General features: G+C 32.8%; 1 protein-coding gene across 1 annotated transcript in view; it reads left to right on the top strand.

Annotated features, from left to right (window-relative positions):
• The window catches only part of LOC146533498 (sodium-dependent noradrenaline transporter-like), a 32033-nt gene continuing 15976 nt past the window's right edge, over positions 1 to 16057 (top strand). The window contains exon 1 of the mRNA XM_085194612.1: positions 1 to 136. The gene's annotated coding sequence lies outside the window, so the exon portion shown is untranslated. The remainder of the gene's footprint in view (positions 137 to 16057) is intronic.

A 16057-nucleotide genomic window follows, 5' to 3' on the forward strand; every position in this document is an offset into this window, starting at 1 on the left:
CTTTCAGGACGCACGCTCGCGCCTCCCTCCTGAAACTTCTACGAAGATATAAGTGATAAATAATTATAATTATATACTGGACTAAACATTAATAAATTAAATTAATTCTATAATTGTACGAGATCAATGATTAGAGGTAAGTTTTGAATGTTTAATTAAGATTATTTGTGTAATTTTATTTATTATTTTTTTTTGGATAATGATATAATTTAAAATTTATTTGGTAATTTCAAATATTATAATAAAAAATTGTTATACGTACAAAATAGGACTATTCTAAAGAGATCTAAAAGATCTCATTAGTGGAAACTTTTGTAACTTCTTAAAACTTTGAAATTATTGAATTCACAGACAAATTATATACTACCTACATAATTAAAAAAATAATAATATTATAGATTTTAAGTAAATATTTCATATACAGGTTGTTACTATTCTATTGTTTACTATGTATCGTATATTGCGCAGTGGCATTTGGTTTCTATATAATGCAATAGAGACAATCAAGTCTTAGATCACTTCTAGTGTTTTTAATTACTTTAAGCCATTGCAATTAATACATGAAGATGTATTGAAGATTGTATTTTATTTTAATACAAACATAAATTAAAGAAAATAAAATAAATAAATTAATAAATAGAGTACATACGAGTATTAAATCTTGGGTTATTTATTTACATTTAATAAATGAATGCAATATACAAAATGAATCAAATCTTTGAAATCTTCCAACTCGCACTCGAAAATATTTTTTGTAGCTTTAGGCATTAGAAGGCAAAAGAAGGAACCTAGTGTCAAGACCCTTTTCGATATTCTTTTTAACACTTTTTGCTCATATATGAGACATTGTGTTGAGTGTCCCAACTCAACGCCGCACTTTACCAGACGTTATCAGAGCGAGGAAATGAAAATATAAAATATTTCATTCGACATTTTAGTCAAAACTTGCTTACTAATAACTAATTTTCATTTTTTTTTTCAACAAACTTTGTCCTGATGACAACGAAGAACAAGAAAACATCAAATGTGGCGCAGCTATAATTTTTTTAAGTTAAATTTATTTAAGAAAATAATACTTAAAAATAATAGTGGATTATATTTTATAAGCATACCTATACAAATAATTGCCTAGTTTGCCGTTACAAATAAGCAAAATACGTACAAAAACTACGCTGTAAAGGTTATGGGTTATTGCCAAAAGCTCATTAAACTGAAGAAAAACCGCTTCAAGGCGAGTGAACTTTTGCGGTTTGACTTCATCGTTCTGAATTAAAAAAAGATTTTTTCCCTTTAAAACGTCTATAACATGATATAAAAACTATACATATAATTATGTATTATTTGAATATAGTTAAATATAGGTGAGTGAGTGAGAATCGAACTCCCAACTATCGCGACTACAGTAAGACGCGTAATTTTCACTGCGCAGCGATGCCTTTAAATTAAATGTACACAAAAAACTTTTTTCACCCCAAGATTGTATTTTTCAAGCTTTTTATAATAAACAATTGGATTTTGTGGTTTGCTTTTACTTGAAGGATTATGCTAATGCCTCACCTTTTGTTGTAACAATTAGCTTCTGAAAAAATAGTAAGATTACTCAATATCCCGCCAGGAGCATGAATAATTAAAGATACCCAAATAAGATTTAAAAGGAACGACGACTGTATTAACGTTTTAAATTGCAAATGTGGTACTTCACGTTAAACTAAGATCTATCTTTAGTGAGTATTAACTAGTAACCGCTTGCAGCTTCGTTTCCAGGAACTATAATAAATACCTACCTTTTATACGATGAGTTTGATATTTTTCTATGTCTGTATGTTGTCCAATTACATTTTTTCTTGTTTTTCCGTCACTATAAGGAATATTATAATTAATATTCCGTTTTTCAGTCACTATAAGGAATATTATAATTAATATTCCTTATAGTAACGGAAACGACCAATCCACACTATTTGATTAAAGAGCTTGTAAAGCAAGGCTTTATAGAATTAGAAATCTGTCTCTACATAAGATCCGATAGCTTCTTTTTTTACATGGAAGAGTTTTTGGTAGGATTATTTTTAATGCATGAAATGTATTATATCTCGTATCGTCTCTTTATTTGTCTCAACATATCGAAATTTTTCGAAACTAGCTCTTAAATCTCGGTTACCTTTCTCATGTGAATTGCTTTAATTCGCTTTTATAATTCTTAAAAGAAGGAAATCAATAATGAATTAATTTTTCACTTCCCCGCTTTAGTAAGACAAAGCGCGGTGTTGAAATCCACCAGTTGGAATTCGAATTTGGACGGAAAATGAAGAACATAATGTATTAGGTTTTTTCTGTCTACCCTGCTATAGCAGGGTAATAGGATACAACGTGAATATGCCTTAATTGTAAGTTAACTTTTTTCCATGTCGATTGTGAACTTTTAAGTTTCAACCATTGCCTTAAATCATATAATAACTAATGAATAACGATTTCTTTCTGTTTAACGAACTATGGCATTATAATATATTTTAGTAAATATATAAAACTAAAAATTAGCAGTCACTTTTTACATTATACTTTTATACAGTTCTCAAAACAATTTTCTATCCTTAGTAAGGGAATAAAAATTAAAAAATGTTAACAGTATTTTAACATAATTAATCCATAAAATATAAGCTAATAAAGTTTTCCACTTAATAATTATGTAGCTAACAGGTATATGTGGGCGATTTTTTGAAACAAAAAACGACGCGTAGGAGTTTCCTGTTAATATGTGTTAGTTAGTGTATCCTGTTTCTATACTTTTATGATATGTTTAAAATATAAAGTAAGCCTAATTAGTATAACTGCGCCGTAGTGGCTTAGACGTGTGACTATAAGCGGAACGGCTGTAGGTTCAATTTGCATTCGGGGGAATGAATTATTATTTACTAGCGACCCTTTTGCGGCTTCGCCCGCTTTAACTACTGGATTAATCATGTAATGTATGTTTGCAAAGCATTTAAGATAATGTGAAAATTAATTAAACCCTAATGCAACCCGCATTTTTGTAGTTTCAATAAGGATTTTCCAATTGTTTTACACAGCAAGGATTTTTTAGTAGGTACCGTAATTTTAAATCTGTGCTACTAATCTTTTCAAGTACTTATTAAAATATATTTCAATGACTATTTTTAGATAGTTAAATGACTATTTTTAAACGGAAGAATTTATACACAAAAACCTACCTACTAATAACTACTACAAAAAATGTGAAACCAAATATATTGCGCTTAAATAATACATTCAACTCCAATTATCCAATACGTGCAAACGCATCTAACTAAATCTTCGTTGCTATAGAGGCAGGTGGGTTTTTTTTTCGAGCTTGTGGTTAATGCTGAAGGGGAATTCTGTCCCTGATGAAAAGCAAGCACCACGTGGCTGCCTGTGAGGAAAATTAAATGGAATGCATGGGCCGGGAATCGAACCCGGACTGCCCGCGTGGCAGGCGAGCATTCTACCACTGAACCACCGACGCGTGTAAGGCGGCCGAGGTGTACGCCTGGCGAGTGGCGAGCCGTTTCGCAGCAAGGATTTTTTTGATATTGTAATAACTTCTAAAGTACTTATTAAAAATGAAAAACAGTAAAAGACAGTCTTGGTCTACATTAAATGGCCAACGTAACTAATGTACTTATTTATATGCTGAGAGTAAGGGATAAGTGAAACTTGAGTAACATACAGCTGATGTGTCAACGGCGGGATGTGTCAACAATTAAATGCGTTTTTCTGTAAAACTATTCGCAATTTCGAAATATTTTAAAAAGCAAATTTTATCTTCTTGTAGATCTTATTAAGAGGAACAATACTCCAGTACATTTTTTTCATGTAGTACTTACCATTAGAGCAGCGCATGCGCGAAAGTGTCTCAACGGGTAGGACTTTATACACATTTATCGTATTTATGTTAATTTACATAAGAATGTACAAATAATAAACTATATATAAACCTTCTACGAAAGACACCAGACTTAATGGTGAAGACCGCATCAAAATCCGTTGGGTGGTTTAGAAGAAGAAGAGTTAGAAACAACAGACAGACACGAAAAGCGACTTTGTTTTATAAGATATAGGATTAATATTTTCATTTCCTCGCTCTGAAAAGTGGAGACCACTCCCAACTTTTCAGCGAATTTTTGAGATCTTAACAATAGTCTCCCACTTCATACCTGCGTAAAATAACATGATAAGCAGTGCTAGTAGAACGAATGCGATTTGATTAAGTAGAGTGAGGATCTTGGACAGCGGAAGTGAGCGTTACGGCGTATTTTAAAGTGGCACCTTAAGCTTACACTTAGGTTGCAAGTGGTAGGTAGGTGCTAGGTACCTAAGGTACCTGAGGTACTGTTCTGAGTGTTCTCCTTGTAACACCACGCGCAATCACAAGTTAAATTCCATGGAATGCTAAAAAAATTCGTTACACTAATTCCACCTTCTTAGGGGCACGAAAAAAATTGTACAGCGACTTTGACATTTTTTTCCTTTGAAATCTAGAAAATGAGTGAAAATAACATTAAAACATGATTAATTAGTATTAAAGGTCAATATGTGACTGCGTGGGTGGTGTAGGTCTAATAAATATATTATCGTGTAATTATATGGCGTAATCACATTTATGTCAACTAATACGGTAATATAAATTTCACATTTACTAAAAGTGTATATAAATGAATAGTTTCAGGTAAGTTAACGGGGCAGTTAACCTATCGTAGCGCAGGGGCACGAGCGTGCGACTGTCGTCGATTCCCAATCGTGAAATATTTGCGGGGCGTTGGGTTCCACCATTTAACACGCAGTGAGTCCAGAATTCGGCGGAAAGTGGAAAGGCACTATCTTTTCCACTTTCCGTCGAATCCTAATGCGAAAAAATTATCTCAACATCAGGTTCCTAGGTTCCCTCAATCTCCACATAATGTCAATATAAAAATCATAATCCTCATCATATTTCAAACTTCTAATAGCTATAGTTCTAGATAGCCTACAATGAAAGAAAATATTTATAAAAACATAAAAACGTAAAAAAAACTATAAACGAAGAGTTATACACAACATAATACCTTGAAAGGACTTTATTATAATATGCCGGTATTACTTACTTATATTAATTTACTTTGCTTAATATAATTATATTCTAAATTTCATTAACATGGATTTTAGTAACTCAAATTCATCTACTAAATGGCAATACTCGTATAAACCTAAAGATAGCCTGCTCCTCATCATACACTCTCAGACATAGGTGCTTTTTAGTATGAATGAAACATGTAAGTTCGAGACATGCTGACGTCTGATAAATGAATCCAGATCAGGAACTGGGTGTAAAATTTTATTTAGTTAGTTGAATTGATAGAATTCTTTTATAGTTAGTTGAAGTTTTTGTTATTACAATATATTGGGACATTGATGTCGGGCAGTACCATTTAGCTATAGTTTTAAATTAAAAAATATATTATATAGCAACATTATAGAAAATATAGTAAGTCCTTCTGAAAAAAAAAAAAATTTGAAATTAAAATAACGTGTAAATAATTGATGATCTGTAAATTTGTAATTTAAAAAAAAGCTCATCGAATTTCTTTCGCCGGTTCTTCTCATATTTGAGGCTTCTCATATTTTACTTTAGTAAATCGATGGAAAATTATATGAAGCCGAAAATTATTTGAAAAAAAAATTAAGAAAATAACTTAGAGAAAATAAAAAGATAAACAAACTGATACCTGCAATATACCACTATCTCATTGAAGTAAATACTATCCTCAAGGCCAAAACTCTGTAAAGTAAACATTGAATAAGACAACGAGTTGAAGCTTAACTGAGAAAATTAAACTTACTCAAGGAGGTCTACAATATTACTTCTATACAATTTTACCTTGTTATATCATGAAATAAGAAAAGCAACTTCAAATTTCAATAAGAATGCACTTGGACTCCATTAGCTTAGATAAGTTTATTATAGATTTATGAAATTGGACAGATTTAATTTTTAGGGTTCTGTAATTCTTCAAAAAGTAAAAACGGAATTCTTATAGGATTACTTTGTTGTCCGTCTGTGCGTCTGTTAAAAATATCTATATCGAGATTGCGTGGATCAAGTTGAAATTAATATCAAATATTTAAATCTACTTAAAATATAAAGCTTCTATATCAATGGAATCAAAAGATTTATGCATCTTTTTGCTACATTTTTTATGACTACTCCCGTGGAGCCAGAGGTTCCCTGTGCCTAACCCATATACATACAGCTTAAAAAATGTTTAAATTTATAATAAATGTACCATAAAGCCTCTCTTATAGAGTTTGCCCTATGAGGGCGACCCTATGAATTTAACATTCAAATAATAAAACTGTTTGAGGACATTATTTGACTTTTTAAGTGCAATCAGGTTCAGGATATTGAATCTTTAATTAAACAGTAAAAGTAGATTTTTTTTTGTTTCACGGGAATATCAGATTTGTCCAATACCTTCATTTACATTGTAATTAATTTACAACTGGTTTGATTTATTTATAACTGGTTTGAAATTGTATGCATATTTTGATTGGCAAACTTACAATTAATTATTGCATTTTTAAAAAATGTTTTAAAGCCCCTATGGCGAAGTGGCAAAGTGTTTAACTATACACGCGAAGGTTTTAGGTTCCAGTCCAACTCGGGGGAACGTTTCTATATATATCTTTTCATTTCCACGCTCTGGTGGAAATGAAGGGCGGCATTGAAATCCGCCATGTTTCTAAAAATGTGCTGAAAGTAGAGAAAGCGGTGACTTATTATACATATTAAACTCCTTTCTGTCCACTCAGCTACGTGGAAAAAAGCTTTTAAATCTATAGCCCATCTATTGCAAAAAAAATTGAAAACTATCGTGTCTAATTTTTTAATTTACTTTTTTTGTAAGACATGAAATCTTGTACCCTACAGCTTCTCAAAGGACCGAAATAAATAAGTTAATAACATACTAAGCAATAAAATCAGTTTAGAATCCTAATATCCGTCGTGTTTCTAATTTCCGCGCACTCGTTTATGTTGCTCCTGTCTTATACAGTTATTAGAAAAATATGACATGTTGTTAACATATTCAAGAGAAAATACACCTTTTAAAAGGCCAAAATAATAAAAAAGTTCTACAAATAAAGCGGATCTTCGCCCACGATCCCTCTCTAATTGGGGTCTTGCTTGTAACAAAAAATATCTTAATAGTTAAATAAAAGATATATTTAAGAAAAAGAATTTGTACAAGCAGGTTCTCTATTTTAAGTAGGTATGTAGGTAAGTAAGCATGTTTTTTTTTAAAGAGGCATCTCTTTGGTTGGGCCCACCTGTCTGTTTTGATCTTTTCTTTATACATTTATTTAATACAATAAAAAATGTCCTTCTTATAGTTAAACGATTAAAAAATATGAAAAAATAATATAATAGTGAGCAATGGGAGAGTCTTAATGGGAACGGAGTGTCTTACCACTCCTAGATTCCCTCTGCTTAGCCTGCAATACGCGAGATATGGCACGAAGGTTAAAAAAATATTATATTGTATAAATAGTGTGCGATCTCTCTTAGTTTTTAAAAATACTGCAATAAAAAAAATCGCGTTATTTTAAAATTAATAATAGAAAGAATCTAAATGGACCTCATAAGCAAAGTATAAATGTAAAATCAACGATTCTCACGTCAAAGTTTAGTGGTTGAATTAAAATTGATTGAGTACCCTGGATGACAATCATATGTCGACATCATTGCTGCAATGATTGACATATTGTAGACGAAATATTATCATTGGAAAAATAATGCTTAATATTAAATTAATTCGAAACCATTGTGACGCAGTGGAGCAGCGTCTGGCTGTAGGTGCGAGGGTGTAATGTCGGCTTGGGGTAATTAATTATTTCTGTATTCTAACAAGATGCGGAATTGAACTTTGCCACTCAACACGAAATGTCTCAAATTCGGACTGAAATTGGAGAAGTATTAACACTAGGCGTCTTTGTATACCCTGGTCTACACAAAAAAAGAGGCCATTCGTGGCGCAGGGTCAAAAATTCGGCAGAAAGTGGGGAACGGAGTGTCTTAACACTAGGCCCCCTCTACCCTGCTGTGTGCGGGATATAGCGTGATGGCGATATTTTTTTAATCGTGAAAAAATATTAAAATTATGATCAAGTTACATACATCCTAATAAATTAATATCTATCCTCTAGAGACCGTTTGATGTGGTACAATTGAAAAGGGTGTGAACATCGCATACAATTAGCTAACAGAAGCGATAATTGGATTCTAATTAATTTATGCAATAGTTGATATGCAGTACAGACTACAGAATAAATGTCATATTATTTTTATTATCTTTACGTTTCTTGCTCTGTTCTGTTCTGTTCTTTCTAATATGGCGTTCGAGGGTGCCAGTTGAGCACAAAATCACTTCGCCAGTGTCACGTTGAATGGAGAAACGTTTCTTGCTCTTTATTTTTGTAGAGTGAATGGTGAATTATTTTGTAAATCACTTTTCATCGAATTTAAGACATACAAAGTAATGGAAGTTTCGTTATCTCTTATCAGACTGCAAGAATATTAGAAGCACTGCCTTTCACCTGCGTAGTCAAATGAGACTAACTCAAACTTGAATGCCTGACAATTTCAATTTAGCAATACCACTACATAATACACTTGTATACGCTTTATTTATTACCTCCGCAAGTATGACCGTATATCATCTTATAGGAGGCAGCTTGGCTGGCTTTCTGTGGCTGATCGCAGGAAGTCTAGAGTCCTTTGTTTACTTTACTCCATCCTCTTCAATCCTCAGTCTCCCACTTATCTATCTTCTGATTTTTCCTTCCTTTCCTCTTTCCACGATAGATCATTACGTTCCCAATCCAATTTTATGCTGTCCACATCCCGGCATACGTCAGGGTTCATGTCTGACTCCTTTGCGGTCGCCGGTGTCAGGCTATGGAATGAGCTACCCGAGCCCATAAGAAAAGCTCCCTCTCGTGAGGTATTCAAGCGCCGGGTAAAAGAGTATTTTTTTAAAAATAACATAAATATATAATATTCATCTATTTAATTAATTGTATATATTGGAGTATATATGGTATGCTATATTATTATATGGTTTATATTTTTATGTATTTTTTTTTTATTTCTTTTATTTATAATATCCGTAATATTTTATTATAATTATATATTATATGTATAACTATTTATTATATGTATATTTATATATTTATTGGATGTGTATGTATGTATATGTATGTATATTTTACTTCTGCACACCTGCATACTTATTATCCCACATGACAAGGTCGGCTGGGAGAGAATGCTTTTAGCGTTAAGCCCGCCTTTTGTACATTGTTTTTTTGTAATTTTGTGCAATAAAGTATATATAAATAAATAAATAAATAAATACCTAACCACCAACTCAAAATCTGCAAGCTGAAGTGGCAATGGGCAGGCCATATTGTCAGGAGGGCCGACAACCGATGGGGAAGAAAGGTCCTCGAATGGCGACCCCGTCTCGGCAAAAGAAGCACAGGCCGCCCTCCAACCAGGTGGACCGACGACCTTTAGAAGACAGCGGGAATCCGCTGGATTCAAAGGGCGCAGGACCGGACAGAGTGGCGAAAATTAAGGGAGGCCTATGCCTAGCAGTGAATGTTGAAGGCTGATGGATGGATGGAACCACCAACTGCTGGCACAGGGAACCTAGTGTTAGGATACTCCGTTTCGACACCAGAGTGACAAAATTAAAATATTATATAAATATTTCATTTCCTGGAGTGGGAATGGAATCAACAACCTGTCGCATTTACAGTCATACGCTTGTACCCCTGCGCTACGATTGGCCTCAATTCTATCCCTCTGTATAATTTAACTTAAAACCTAAAAGAATTAAGCTTTTCAATTTCTTAAGTGAAGATGTAACTTTCGACATTAGAATAATCGAGTAAAGGCCATAACTCACAGGTTTCCACCGCCGACTATCTGCGCTCAGATCGCTTGTAAACAATGGAACTGAGGCTGAAGTCTTGCTTAATGAGCTATCCTTAAAGATATTTTTCAGACAACGGCATTCCGTTTTAATTTAAAGTAAAGTTTCTCACTTTATTTATTAGTATTTTGTAAATTGTTAAGATGTCGGTTACCGGTTATTGTCGTTTCTTTCTATGTTAGTTGTCGTGCAGTGAAAAAGCGTCTAATTTCAATCACAATGGTTGTAGATTCGATTCTCACTCTGGGGAATTAATAACTTTTCATTGTCCCGCTGTAGTCACAAATCGTAGCGTTGAGTTCGGTCACTCCCCACAAACTGTTTAAAAATTATAAAAAATTGAGCAGAAAGTAAGGAGTTCCTTATCACACTTGGTCCCCGCCGTCTTATCTGCTATTTATGTGGAAAAAATCCAAATACTTATTATTTATTTTGTTCTCTGTTCGAGATTTCGATTTTTTAACCATTATTATTTTTAATTAATTGTAATTACTTTTCTATTTTAAATTAAGAAAAGATCTTTCAAATTTGAAAATATTAAAAAATATTAAAAGACTATACAGGAACACTTAGGCCTCCATTAATTAATACTGTCGTAACTCGTAAGTAATGACGCTAACTATATTAGACAATGTGAGATGGCTCAAGGCTGTGACGTCTAACATAAGATATGAACAATATTTTTTTTTCTTCATGCAGTTAGTAGCATAGATAGAAAAAAACGTAGAGTTCAGACACTCTTTCCTCTACCTAAATAAAAAGAAAACGTATCGACATCAAGAAAATATAAAAGACGGTTTACCATCAAACAAAAATGCAGGGTAACTCTAGTTTACAATATACCGGTAGTAGCATTCAGTCCGTAAAGTTAAATTTCCTTTTCGAAGGACGGGGGTTGATTTATCATTATGACGATTACTGAGGGTATTAACAGAGTTAGGTGTCAAGGGTACACTAGGTCAGGGCAAGGTGGGGGTGGGAACGGCAATATACCAACACTATCCTCATTTATAATAACTTTATCGTAAAATGACATGTGAATTTGATTTTGTTTTTCTTTACAATTAAATTTTGTTATTCATGTAAATAATTTGAAGTTTTTTATTAGTCACTTGAGATTTATGTACTTCGTGGAGATTTTGGTATCTATCACCTCTAATAATCACATAAATTTCATTTTCTTTTTGCAAATTGACGTGGATATGCGTAGGCCTGTACTACTTACTACTTCTGATTGCATAGCTATATGGCTCTTCCATCTTCTAGGGAGCTTGGTAGATTCCATAGAGCCAACCAACATCTTAAGAGATTATCGCATAGCTCTTGGATCAAAAACCGGAAGCAGAAGACAGTTTTACTAGGCTGAGGAGGTTCCTCTCTCTAAAGCTAGCTACCGATGGCTTGGACCCTTGTCCCTCCATTGGCAGAGTGTGTTTTTATATTTTCAATTATATTTTTTATATTAATTTTTATTTTGAAAAGTAATATTTATTCTTATAAGGTCCTTAGAAGCTCATTTTTTTCTGCCGTAGACTTAAAAATTTAAAATTTATGTCAGCTTGATACCTCTACGCGATCTGGAGATACATTGACAGACAGACAAGAAAACGATCCTATAAGGGTTTCATTTGTAACAAATGCTTAAATATAACATGTCCGACATAGCTGACCAAACCTAAACACTAGAACCTAATCTTTGTAAGCATTAGTTAAGCAAAGCGGTTTAGGAGATAAGGCGTGGTCGTTTGGCAACAGCAAGACGCTTCCGATGTGATATCGAGACGTTTATACCTTTGGCTCATAGGTATTAGGTACCAGTATGTTGAATATTTTATCGTTATTATATATTTTATTTTATTTTCTATAGTATGTAACCTAAAGTCGTTTTTAATAGTAATAACAAAACATAGTATTACAGATCAGTTGATATTTTGTATGAGCGCAAAACAGAACTATAGTTTAATAAAAACGAGGTAAACGCCCGCACAAAGCTGAGTGAAACCGCATTCGCAAGGACCGCTAGCTTTATGGAATAAATAAAAATATTTAAATTACTACTTGCTCTATCTAAATGCTTTTTGTTATTTAATAAAATAAAATGCTAATATTTTAATATAAGTATTTGTCATAAATAAAAAAGTAGGTAATTGACAAAAATTTGAAGTTGATTTAATTTAATTGCTTGTGGATTTTGTTTTGTACATCACTATGTTCCATATTTAAAACCACTCTCAGTTTGAGATCTATCTTCAGAGGCATCCTTATTTAATATCAATTTGGCCATTGATAAGCAATTTTTTATCTTAATTTATTTTAGCTTCATGCTGTATCCCATACAGCAGTGTAGATATATGGATCCTGGTGTTAAAATTCCGCTTTCCATTTTGCGCCCAATTTTCAGATATTGCGTGTTAAGAGGCGGAACTCAACGATACGCTTTGTCTTGTTACTATGGTAAGAAAACGACATCAATTTATTTCTCTGAGTGGGAATCAAACTCATAACAACCACGTTTACAGTCGCGCGATGCCACAATGTCCTTTCTTGAATTTTGATTCCATTAAGTACCTACTATATATAAATATTCTAATTCTAGTATATTTTGTAATGTGTCTGAACTGAGGGCAATGAAGAGTAAACCTTTAATTAAACGAACGTTCACTTTGAATGCATTAGTTAATTAGTGCATCGCTACATATGAACTTTAGAATATATTTGAGACCAAATAGCGATTTCTTATAAACTGAGAATGATTAAGTATCATATTGTTTTAATTGTTTTATCTTCACGCCGTATCTCGCATAGAGCAGAGAGAACGTAGTGTTAAGACACTCCGCTCCCCAAATTCACAAAATTTTCGATACATCAACGCCGCGTTTTATCTTGTTACCAGAACATGGAAACTAAAATAAACAATTTCCAAAAGAAAATCGAACATGGCAAAACTCAACACCGACCTTACTATTGTAGTAAGTATAATATAGTATAATTTCAGTAACATTCATAATTTCTTTAAAATTTAATTCACTAAAATAGAAAATGCAAGTCAAAATCCACCCCTAGTGCTAGACCGTCCAATTTCGGACGTTTCACTTATCGGATGCACACGTAGTAAATCATCACCTCGGTACGTTAGGCACGACGCGCGTCAGAGATAGCCCGAATACTAAGTTGCTAAATGGGGAATTTGACGTGTTAGCTTTTAAAAACTGCGCTTATGATACGATGTTTTTCCCGACTGCTAAGGAAGGGTTATGTTTTTCAGGCGTATCTTGTATGTACGTAATATTCTTTATTACCTCATATCTCCAGAACCGCTGAACGGCTTTACAAAATTGAGGATTTTCTTTTATTTTTTACGGTTTTAGCAGCGTAGTTTAAGTGTAGTTCTTGGATGGGTGACGTTAAAAAAAATAATGGCTGCTGTGGGACGCCATTGGACTTAGTGAAGAAAAAAATGATGTTTCAAATACCACAATATGGGTATCAAATTCTTGAGCTCAATACGAGGATTTCAACCAGCCGACGACTTTTAATACTAATGAACTACTGGGCTTGTTTATTTTCTCTTTAGTGTTATGCCGTCGGGATTTTGTTTTTTTATTTTTTTATAGATTCTAATATGTTTTGTCCATTTTATGCAATAATTTTGGGCCATTCTATTGTTTTTTTGCTGTTTAAAATAAAAAACCTAAATTAAATTACAAAACCATATCTGTTGGATATATGGTACAGTCTCACTCGGTTCACAAATGATTAATTTACAAACATTCTGTAGTACGAGTACCGAGTAGGCTGAATGGGCTCTCACCCCCCGCGAAGTGGGCATTTTCGTGGCACCTCTGATAACCTAGCTTGATATCTGTCAAATTATCCCATCTCAACCTTAAACACGATGATGAGAAGTTAATATTTCGTACGTATTATATTATAGAAATATGTATATAGGTGTGTTGTTTTTATAACACATTACTTAAGAATTTTAGTTTTTTTAGAAAAACCACAATGATGAACTTAAAACATTAAGTTTTTGATCCCCTGAATAGGAGTCGTGCCCACAATTGTAGAGCTACCTGTCCCGCGCTTGTGGTTCTTTGTCACGGCGAACTAAGAAAGAAGCGATTTTATAATTATGATGTAACTAAGAAATATATATTTATACAAGCTGAAGCCCGCAATTTTGTCTTCGAAAATTACGTTTTTTGCAAATTCCCATTTTGTTATTTCCGAAATTATGCGACGTAGAATGCTGAAATTTAATTATAGATTCCTGGGAAGTGTAGGGTTCCAGCGGGAACGAGAAATAAAATAATTTTTCATTTTACATCTTAAAAATTACGTAAACAAAGTTGCGGGGAACGACTAACACAACATAATTTCGGCACAAAATTATTATGAAAGAACATCAAGAAATAATTATTTCATTTTCCATCACATTTCATGTCCATCATCATCGTTCATCAAAAACAAAAAGCAATAGTATTATTATATATGAATAATAATTGTCTGGTCAAAACAAGGCGCAGGCACCAAGTAATCCGATACTCATATGCAATGGATAAGCTCATGTGAAATATACTTCGGTGTATTGATTTATTCGGATTTCCAATGAAAATTAATTTCAATGTCAGCTCTTGTGTGCGTGTTACTAAAAAATAATTGAAAATATTTTGTATTTTGTTTGATGTTGTTTGTTTACTTTGATATTGATATGCTATCCGATATTGTATAAAATGTATTGAAATATTGAATTTATTATATTTATTAGATATCGATACTGTCGTACTGCATAGTGGACGTGAGTAACTCATACCGGCTGATTATGGATTCAAATCCAATGTAAAAATTCTTACAATTTTATTTTATGCAATATGGTTACAATGTAAATAAAACACCGACGTACTTTTTAAGTTTTAGTGAGAGTAGGATGAGTAAGTGAGAATCTAGTGCTAAATCACTTCGTTTTCCACTTTCTGTCCTGTTTTTGAGACATTCTGTGTAAGTAATGCAGCCTGATGCCGCGTTTTGTCCTGTAACCAGAACTAAAATAAAAATAACTTCCTCCTTTCCTTCCTCCAAGTGGGAATCGAATCCACAACCGTCTCGTGTACAGTCAGTCACACGCTGTGCTGCGCTAGGGCTGACTCAATCTAAGCCAGATTCAGTAATGTTTCTTTTAATTCTTCTTTCATAGATATATTATGTACCTACATTAAGAAGACATCTGAACCATTATTTTAATATAAAAATAATATGTCATAAATTGGATATTAATAAATAATGGTTGTCATTTTATTGATCATAATGCCACATATGGAGTCCACATAAACCGAACGCTACGCTCGAGCTATAAAAATGAATGTTTGCTACGGGATAGTCAATGGGATGGACAAATGACAGGAAAAATTATATGACAAAAACTAGCTTTTACCTACAGCTTCGCTCGCGTGGTCAAAAACTAACTTTTACCTACGGCTACACTCGTTCGTCGATTTTTAATCTAAAACATTCTGCAGGATATGCAGTGAAACCTTAATACAAGAGAACTTACCTTTTACGAGATTTGAACTGATTACAAATTATAAAATAACAGAATAACTTTTGAAAATAAAAAAAAAAAACAAAAAATAAAAAAATTATTCAATGTATTCTAATAGGAGTTAATTCAAAGATTAATAGAAGATAAACAAATAAAATTATACCTTTTAGTCGTTGTATAATAATTACCTGTCCTTTTCTAACTTATTTGTTTGAAACTTAGGTGTAAAGTTAATAAAGTAAAACTAATTTGAGGTACAATGAAAGAAAACTATTTTAAATTACACACAAAATCACCGCCTATTATAACTAACACTAGATTCACACGAAAATGTTATTGGAGTCCTTCAAACAAATATAAAAATAAGGTAATTTTAATGTGATAGTCATTTAATGGAGGTTAAGTAAATGTGACCTCGTAAAGTATATTAAGGCCAAAATTTTTTTTTTGTTTTGCGCTTTCTTTGGCAAGTAGGTAGTCGGTTCGATTTGTGGATCACAATGTACGAGATGTT

Source organism: Heliconius melpomene, chromosome 12 (assembly GCF_056956725.1).
Source record: "Heliconius melpomene rosina isolate 202511_hmr_F chromosome 12, ASM5695672v1, whole genome shotgun sequence".
Lineage (NCBI taxonomy): Eukaryota > Metazoa > Arthropoda > Insecta > Lepidoptera > Nymphalidae > Heliconius > Heliconius melpomene.